The sequence below is a fragment of the Trichoplusia ni genome, chromosome 23, assembly GCF_003590095.1.
Source record: "Trichoplusia ni isolate ovarian cell line Hi5 chromosome 23, tn1, whole genome shotgun sequence".
Taxonomy (NCBI): domain Eukaryota; kingdom Metazoa; phylum Arthropoda; class Insecta; order Lepidoptera; family Noctuidae; genus Trichoplusia; species Trichoplusia ni.
In genome coordinates, this window is record NC_039500.1 from 2,529,559 (window position 1) to 2,540,152 (window position 10,594).

Below are 10,594 nucleotides of genomic sequence, written 5' to 3' on the forward strand. Positions count from 1 at the left end.
TATTAGAATTCTTATTACACTTTTATGATTTGCGACCATCTATTAGTTACCTGTGGAATATTGGTTGGTAATAAGTCTTATTTTATATTCCTAATTTACTACGGCTTTTTTCCCCTACAAAATAATTAATTAATCAACTCCGAATATTATTCAATTGCTTGTTATGTTTTGACGGCTCAGCGATATATGAAATTAGCTTGAGGTCCAAAAGAATCTAGTTACCAAAATATCATCAAAAACTTGTTATCCCTTAGATAAAAACGTACATCATTCACAGTTCACAAAGCTGGTTTTAAAGTAAAAAAAAAAGCGAAACATTTTTTGCAAAAATTGCCACGTTCGTGTTAAAACACAATTCACACAAAGCCATTAGCACCAATCAAGTAAAAACTTCAAATAACACAAAAATAATGATAGCTACAATCAATTACAATTACACTGAGAGACCACTCTACTAATGACTTCATCGGCACTTCACTCAAACGAACCGCGGCAAATAATTTCGAGAATCAATAATCAAAACATTTTCAATTAAAATGGCTTTTAAGTCAAATTGCTTAGCTAAACAAAGCCAATTAGGGATTCCATTTCTTAACAAGAATTGCGAATTAACCAATTTACTTATTAAGTAGGTACATTGATCGCTTGTTGGCTTGCGATGGAAACTTTGTTCGAATGTTTCACGAAAATAGAATGCTTTTGTACGACTCGTTAATGAGATGGTGTTTTGTGTTCGAGAATAAGTTGGACGAATATGTTCTTTTTGTGTTTAAATTTTAGGTGTCTATTTCTGTAACAGTATTTTGTATTTTTTTAATCTTAGAGCCGTAATTTAAAGATTTATTTTAACTTTAGTTTTTTTATTTCCGAAATAGTATTTTTAAGTTAATTGTAAATGTTGTCAACTCACACAACTTGATTTTTATTAGAGGAATTGTAAGAAAAAAAATCATCCGAACTTAATTACTAATATCAGTCGTCATTTTGCAACTAAAATCTTATCTATCTATACTAATATATCAAGCTGAAGAGTTTTTTTGTTTGTTTGAACGCGCTAATCTCAGAAACTACTGGTTCAAATTGAAAAATTCTTTTTGTGTTGAATAGACCATTCATCAAGGAAGGCTTTAGGCTAAACCATCACGCTGCGACCAATAGGAGCGAAGATACAATGGAAAATGTGGAAAAAACGGAGAAAATTCTAACTACGTGGACGACGTCGCGGGCAACAGCTAGTAACCTAATATAATAACAAACAAAAATAGTTCACAAAATATTTCTCAATATACTCTAGAAATAAGCTCGACTACACTCGGTAAATAAAACAGGAACATACAACCTTATATTACAAGTTACACAAAAGGTTCCCGACAGAATTCGCGAAATACTTTATCAAATGAAGCGATGTCAATATTTCACTCAATTCCTATATTGATTTATTCGTTTGCCTGTTTACTGACAGCCTGTAAATAAAGAAACGTCTTTAAAAGAACATAGCTTCTGATTTCATAATTTGATTCGTGATGAATGACGGTGATAAGGTTTTGTGGTAAATACTGCGAGGTAGAAATTCAGCTCTTGAAAATTTTATTTGATCTTTTAGTAAATTTTGAAAGAAATTGATAGATGAGCTTATAGTAAAACACCAGGTTGTCAAGTGGAAAATTATCTTGTGCCATGCTTAAAGTCGGCTTGGGTTATGTATTCCAAAGTTGTTAAAAAATTGTCTTAGTAATAATGAAATATAAACATTTTCCTTCTTTGCTCTCGTAATAATAGGAAAATGCGCCTTAACGGCTGGACCTTTTTCCATAAAATTAGTTAAAGAGGTAGCTTACACTTCGGATACATTTTTTAATCCGTCTTCTTCAAAAGAGGGCTATGTTATTGCAGCTATAACGGACACCCAGACAGAGAAAACGTGAAAGACAGTTCATAAGGCTCATTGTTTTAAGGACATTTAAGTCGAATTGACTGGCCTGCTGGTCAAGTAGTTAGTGGCTCTGACTGCTATATCGGAGGCAGTGGGTTCGATTCCCACCCAAGACAATTGTTTGCATCATGTACGCGATCATTTCTATGTGTCTGGGTGTAATTTATCTATAATATATAAATATATGTATTTGGAAATATATAAGTATGTTTATCACTTGTCTAATAGATATATACTCATAATTACAAGCTTTGCGGAGTTTGAGACTAGATGGCTTGTGGGAAATTTGTGGAATATTATTTTACTAGCTGTTGCCGGCGACTTCGTCCGTGGTTAGAATTTCTTGAACCGCTTTCGCAGCTCACGCAAAGATGAATAATTTTCCCCGTTTTTTCCACGTTTTCCATTGTATCTTCACTCTATACTATACTATATGCCTATAGCCTTCCTTAAGAAATGGTCTATTCAACACAAAAAGATTTTTTTAATTCGAACCAGTAGTTCCTGAGATTAGCGCGTTCAAACAAACAAACTCTTCAGCTTTATATATTCGTAAGTATAGAGTATAGATATTAGTATAGATTTATCGTAACCAACCGATAACTGACATAATGTAACAAAGATTAGTTTAATATTAACAATACAAATATTAAGATAATGTCTGCTAGTGTCAGGCAACATAATTGAATGTCTGCCAACTAGAACAGACTAGAAATAGATGTCTGTTACTTCCATACGTTTGGAAACAATTTATCTTATATGTGAAGTCTTTATTATTTATGTAAAAGCATTTATGTCTGTAAATAGTTTCTTATTTTTTTTGTTCGATTCTCAAAATGCCTATTTTCATTTATACTGTCTTATAAAACTATTTTTTTAACGGTCTTAACCAAAGGGTTAAAGGGTACCTAATACTACCCCAAATAATCCCCTAATACCTAATTCTCGGTTATAAGTCCGTTCGTTACTCGTCCATCTGACACCAGGCTGTATCTCATAAACCGTGATTGCTTTTTACAGATGATTTGTTTCTGTTCCCGCTTATATCTAGGTCGACGTTAATATTAGTATGGTCATAAATTTAAATTACATGTAAATCCTACTTAACATCGAAACTTCAACACTTGCAAACTCTTCACATAAATTCACTATAGTGACAAAGGCGAAAAACCTTCAAACGTTCTAAATCTAACCGACTGTAAGGACGATCGGTTATGCGTCATATTTGACCGAAGCAAATTGTCAAGGCGGATGGATGTCACTTTTTAGGGTCCTGTACACAAAGGGTAAAAACGGACCCGTATTACTGACGCTCGGTCTTTGCACCCGTCACCAGGCTGTATCACATGAACCGTGATACGAGTAGCTAGGCCGTTGGAATTTTAACTGATAAGTCATATCTGCTGCCGCTATAATCTTAAATACAAAATTTACTTAAAACAAATGATTCCCGCAGTAAGGAATTTTATCCTTGTGTCCATCCATACATTTCACATGCACAAAAGCATTTAAGATCACACAAGCGCTTGTCTTACGCGGGGACTGAATCCGCGACACGTCGCACACAGTGGGTTTGGCGTGATGACCTCAACCACTCGGCAATCCGTGCAGTCAAGTCCCGATTCGCACTTGGCCAGTTTTTTACCATCTCGCCCCTACTCACTCGGTGACACATTGAAGCGTGATACATTCGAGTCAAATGACAGTTGCAGGTAAAGAACACCTATTGTGTGATTCCGTAGTAGCCGTTTAGGTGAAAAGATTAGACGACATAAAAATAAATAGATGCGAAATATTTGTGTTTTTAAACATAGTTGGTGTGGATTGTTGATGTAATTTTAGGCACTTATGGCGCTAAATATAGAATGTAAAGAATTAAAACATAGTACGTTTCTGTATTTTTTTATATACAAACAAAACAAAGCAAACCAAAGTTTTGACATTTTTATAAGAAAAATTATAAGTTTGACAAAAAAAGACTCATGTACAGAAACGTTATTCTAATCCTTAATAAAAGCTTTAAAAGAACAATTTCAATACGAAACACTTTAAAAAAAAAAACATCGTATATTAAAACTGCAGCTCAATAACACATTACCCACACAATCTGCACGTCATTCGAAAATAGCGAAAAACTGTTTAAAGATAGCCGATAGGGTTAAACCGTTTATCAAATAAAAAGTCGAAGAGGAATTGCTTCTAACTGATGCTCTATCCGATAAAACTGAATGGGATCCCTCGGTCAATCAGATGGAATGGAATACTTGGGAAAAGGTCAAATTCAAGTGTAAAATGGTTTTCAAAGAAATTCTTCAAGAATTTTCGCCCACGTTTTCTTTGCTGTGGAGGTTGATGTAGTAGGTACTTTAGAGTTTATTCAATTGGTGCTAGCTTTGTTCATTTGACAGCTACTGAAGTATAATGAACTGGACAAAACATTTTAAATAAACGTAATGTGATTATTTTGATTAAGACAATCACCAAGATGAACTGTGGTTGTGTTAAAGTATATTAAGCGAAAAGTAATCTACACTAATATTATAAAGCTAAAGAGTTTGTTTGATAGTGTTAATCGCAAATAAAAACGGATTTAAAAAAATATATCAGCGTGTTATAGCCCATTGATTAAGGTAGGCTGAAAGTATACCATCAGGTTATGCTTAATTTGAGCAGAGCAGTAATGAAACATGTTACAAGAACTAATTTTAGGCATCCCAAATCGCATAACTTTATGAACTTGCGATGAGCTACAGCTAGTATTAAATATGGTGGTGGTAACAAGTCACAATAATAAAAAATCACCGATACCTGATTCAAAACGAGGACTGCCATATAGACTCATAGAAGGTCATACTAACGTGTTTTAAATTGAAATAGACGTCCATATAATGTATGTTGTTTATACTAAAATCGTCATTGGCTTGGAGACTCCGTATACACAAAGAGACAACTGATAACCGCACTATTTAAATAAGGATTAACGAAATCAGTCCATTGAGTTCCCTTCACAGATATCTGAGGATATTTGAGTTCACTTTAATGAAACCTAATCCAATATTTGAACGAAGCAAGCTGCTCAAATAGTACTCGATGTCGAACTCAAATGTATTCGTTTTTGTACTTATATTGAGGTTGGTACTTAAATGATTCACATTTCGAGTGTCATTGGTCTGTTTAAATGACAGCCAATCGGAAATAATAGATTTTTTTACTGACTTAAAAAAGAAAACGAACTATCAACGAAAGTTTGTATGTTTGTTACTCACTCACACAAAAATTACTGAACAGATTTCGACGAAACTTGGTACACAGATAGTTTATAACCTGGATAAGGATATAAGATACACAAGCTAGTGTTTATCCCGAATGTATGTTCCCATGGGATCATTTTTATTTCGTAACTAACTTACTAAACGAGCAATGCAAACGAGCGCAAAAACTTTTACGTTTTAGTGACTTAATAAAATCAAATACCTTGTATGCATGCATTTTACGAAAAAAAAAACATTACAAATAACATCAGTACTAAGAAAGGTTGAGTAATGAGACTTGACATCATAACCATTCATGTCTTAAATACTTGACGATGAAACGACCATTAATTGCAATACTCTTCAGATCTCTTGCAGATCATTCATCATCATTGCATCAAGATTCACATTAAACCGGGTGATATCACACCACACAATAACTACTTACATTATAAATTTGTATGTTAGTTTGTTTGTTATGTTTTCACGCGAAAAATACTTAACCGATCCTCATGAAATTTTTCACACATTTTCTTGGAGAGATGAGAAGTAACATGAGGTTTATTTTAATCAACTTAAAAGAAATGTTTATTTTTTCCTGCGATAGGTTTTTAACGCGGGCGGAGCCGTGGGATAGTAGTAGTAATATAGCTCATAGTAGTAACTAATATAGCTCATACACTCACCTTAAATTGAATGTATTGTATTGGTTGTACAGTGTGCAATGAAACACAAGTTTCTGTGGGAAATTCATGACAATGGGGCTTTTAGTACATAAGGTTGAATAAGTCATAAAGGAAGACTTTGCCATCGTTGATTGCTAAGGTTATCATCACGTGAAGACTAAAAATATATTGTTTGAACTAACAGCTACCTTGAAAAGGCATGCATTGGACATTGAAGTTGTCGACCCGATGACATATTATGAGTACATCTATACTAATATATAAAGCTAAAATATATACCATCATGCTGTGACTAATAGGAGCGAAGATACAATGGAAAATGAGGAAAAACAGGGAAAATTATTTCCAGGCTTCCGTTTAAAATTCATAACTTATATCTTCTAACCACGCGGACGAAGTCGCGAGCAATAGCTAGTAGGTGATATGATGTTACACTAGCTGTTGCTCACGGCTTTGTCCTGGATGAGGGTTATAGCTACAAAAACATCGACTAAGTCTTACTATGTGTTAATCCAACGTTTCAACTCCCTCGACAACAAATTTCAATGGAACCGCTTTTACGTGAAGAGGAACAAACATTCACATAAATTCGCATTTATAATATCAGTGCGATTGTTTCCGAATACGTCAATCGACGATCTCGTTGAGTTGGCTTTACAGACACAACCGTTTCCTCTATATTGATGCATCAAACCTTAAAACAACTGTTTCCCACAATAAATACGAGTATCTTAGTGTGAACGAAGCTTAAGAACGAAATAATCTTCCACGTCTAATAAAGCCCAGACAGTTGTCATCAGTGACAATGGATCAGATTGGGTCAGATGCTGCGAAGTGGCGTGTGAACATACTCGTTAATAGAAACGGGGTGATCGTTCTAAACTGTGTTGGTTTCAAAGGGTACTTGCTATGAAGAAGTTGACTGGACGGTTAGCCAAGTGGTACAGTCATCATAACTAAGTGATGCGGGTGAAATTCTTAAAAGCAGAAATGTTAATTGAAGTTTCGGTCAAATATTTCAACTTTTCAACTTCAAAATGGAGGAGAGCCTAAAGTCGTCTGTATTTTTTTGTTATCCTCATAATTATCTTCATAACTTCGGACTGGGTGAAACATAGAATACTAAAATTAGATTCTCTAGGGGTCGAACCGATTTTGTTGATTCTTTTTTTCATTTATCGAGAATGTTGCTGTTTTATGTCTTTGCATAAATGTAGTTTATTAGGAATGATCATGGCTGTTCAAAATTATTGTAACATTAATAAATCACACGGCTAAAGTCGCGGGTAACAGCTAGTTCTATACAATATCAAGCAACATATTCGAGGGAGGCAGCGTCGGTTCTCCTATTGATTCTGAACCAATCTGCTTGCTTTTCCCTCGCCATCGCTGTTTGTTGCAAACAAATCGACAGCTGTGTACATTGTTTTATTTATTGCGTTTACTTTAAAAAAGAAATTCCTCAAAAATGTGTATATAATTGTTTCAATTTGCAAATATAGTTAGGTATGTATTTCATTTGTTTTATCTCGTTTAACAATATGAAATATTAAGTGTTTGCGCTGCAAAGAGGTTGGTCTACATGTCGAAATACTAAGTTATTTATTTTGGTACCTAACAAATAGATTATCGCGACACCTTCATCTAAGAATTCGTTTAATCTAAGTGAGTAATGTTAAACTTGACTCCGTAATTTGCTGTGACAAATAGAAAAAAATAATGTTTGCCTTAATTTGATTCTGAATCTAGACGACAGTCAAATATCCTTGCAAAAGTGCACGCAACACCTAATAATATTTGTATATCATCTAAATGAAAATTCCTCTTTTTGCACTGCCACTCATAACTAAGCCGAAAATCCAAAGTCCACAATCAATAGCACAACTTTTGTATACCCAAATCCGTTACCGAACAAAAGCCGTCATAGAGCAAAATAAACAAATATTGATCCCACGCATCAAATTACGCGATATTCTGCTGTCAACTATTGAGGGCTTTCAAAGTAATGCTAGCTATAATAGATTTGCTATACTCAAGGTCTCGAATGACATGTCTTTATTGAAATTGAGACTGCAAAGGTTTGGTGAAATCAAATTTCTGTGAGATTTTGGGGTTATGTTCTGTATGTCAATTTGGAAGTTTGTTTGGTGACTTAGTGATGACATTAGATGAATGGAAACAGTCAAATGAGGAGTAGATAAAGAGTTCCGTAAAAATAGGTTGAAGGAAAATGGGCAACCGACAGTGGGATATTCTGTCCGTCTTTTCGTCTCCTACCAGGGTATATCTCACTAAAAGTGAGCGTGTGTTTTTACAAATAATTTTTTTCTTATGCCACTATAAGAACCAGTGCTAAAAATAAATATCTAGGTTTGGTAGCGAGCAAAGATTTTCGGTATACAAATATGCCCAAAATATCATACAGGTAGACGTACCAAAACAAAGCATTTTTAAAGAATAGCAAAAACTAAATTTAACCACTTAAAACTAAATTCAAAATATATTTTCCCACTCACCAAGCATAAGAAAACTGTGCACAGCATTGGATCTGCAAAAAAAAAACACCATTGAAACATACTTAAAAAAAAGCGGTTTAATCTTCACTGTTTATATTTTTTTTTTTAATTTATAACTCACTAAAACTTTAATTCACGAACTGTTTCCTATATTCTCAGGTAGCTAGTTTTTTGGAAGGTCCTTCGATTCGTTTAGGGTTAAATTTGCTTTCACGGTAAATTGGTCCGCAAAATAAAAAACCTTTTGAAATGGAGAAAAAAAATTTTTTTTTTCCATTCTTCGTGACCCGAGCAGTGTTAAGGAAGATTTAACAGAATATAAAAGAAATGAAGATAATCGTATGATTTTTTTTGTAATGGATTAAATGGTGCATTGAGATATTAAGACGCAAGAGGTTTTGTGACGTAGTAAGCATTATTTTTAATACTTTATATGCAATAATTACTTATGTATTTGTTTAAATTTTTTGCTTCAAAGTGTACACATAGCTTTACGAATTAGTTTCAAAGCATATGTTATTTTTATTTCAGAAAAAAAGATGAATTAGTCACTTTTCTTACATTCCATTAGTAACTCGTCGTACGTTCCCAAAAAGTAATTACCAAAGAAAATAATTGAGTAGAATATATTTGACAAAATATATCTTTATACCCTTAAAACTGTCACAAAGTATCACCACAAAAAATCCAATCCTTAAACCATAATTGTCTTTATACGGCACAGTTCAAGTGGAGTTCAGTCTTAATAAATTCATTACGGAACCATCGGCATAAATCATGCTGTACAGTTAGGGTACTTGCGCACTAGACCGTAACGAACGTGGAGACATTTATGGCTATGAGTATGAATCTCAAAATTAACGCTCGTGTTTGGTGTATTATAAAGTACTAGTTGTTGCCCGCGACTCCGTCTGCGTGGACTTCAGTTTACAGAGCTCGGTGGTCCCCGTTTAAATGGAAATACATCCCTTTAGTGATCTTATAGCTTTTACAAACCTTTCAATTTACCCTCGGGAACTATTTAAAAAATCGGGATAAATCGGGGTAGCCTATGTTCTTTTCCATGCCAATGGCTATATGTATGTCAAATTTCATTCAAATCTGTTCAGCCGTTTTTGCGTGATTAAGTAACAAATATCCAAACATCCACACTTTCACATTTATAATATTAGTAAGGATATACGTGTTTACAGGTTCAAACTGATGTAAAAATTAAATTAATTGGTATTTCACAATTGATTTTCTAATAAGACGATGTGTCAGAATGTCTTTTATAACTATTAAGCGATTACATTACAGCTGTTCAAGAAAAAGCTTTGTCTGGTTTTTTTCTATATTTCTGTTATAAGTAAAAATATTTTCTTGTGAAGAAAATTATCTTGCGTGACGAATTGTACAATTTACATAATAAGAATAGAATATTGGACTTTTTAAATACAAAATATTTTTGTACAATATTTTTGACGTCTAAAATCGCAATATCAAAAACGAATTAAAGATAACCAACTAATTTTTAAATCATTTCTTATAACGGTACATAGCCATTAATTTACTCAGGTATGTAAAAAGTAAAAAGGACAAAAAAAAACTTTTAACTAATAGCTCTATTTCCAACCACATCAGTGGACGTATACCTTAAAGAAAAATAGTTCAAAGGAAGAGATCACGACTGTTCAGCCGCCATCACGGAACGTGATGTACTAACTGAGAAACAGTCACGATGGTCTATTACTTGATCCCTATTTATAAATCGACAGCTCAAACTTTTATTATTGATAGGTTTTGTCTATCTGTGGTTTGGTGCTGTTATTTTTGGACAAAGAATTGTTGGCTTTTAGTTAAAAAAAAAACGATTGTGGTTCATTTTGTTATGTAAAAGTTATTTTTTAATTAATAGAACAATGTTTGCTTTAAGATGGTCCAAATTTAAAGACCTTTTTTGTCTACCCAGAGGTGGTTTATCGCCTTTAAAAAAGGTTAAATAATTGTCAAAACTATGAACATAATAATTATGATCAGGATGATGTCGTTGTGAAATGACTTCATTTGACGTTTTAGCCTATATATGTATTAATATCTTAGTTCGGCTTTAAAAGTTACTCATTCAACTGTGCTCTACTTAAAGCTACCAAATTCGATCTCAACTGTTTTTTCTCTACTACTTAAATTTAATCCACCATATCAACACATCCAAGTACCTTCCTTCCT

The 10,594-nt window shown here is 33.5% G+C and overlaps 1 protein-coding gene across 1 annotated transcript in view; it reads right to left on the bottom strand.

The window, feature by feature from the left end:
• LOC113504709 overlaps window positions 1-8,427 on the bottom strand; it is a 151,879-nt gene extending 143,452 nt beyond the window's left edge. The window contains exon 1 of the mRNA XM_026887113.1: window positions 8,387-8,427. The gene's annotated coding sequence lies outside the window, so the exon portion shown is untranslated. The remainder of the gene's footprint in view (window positions 1-8,386) is intronic.
• Window positions 8,428-10,594: the final 2,167 nt, after the last annotated feature.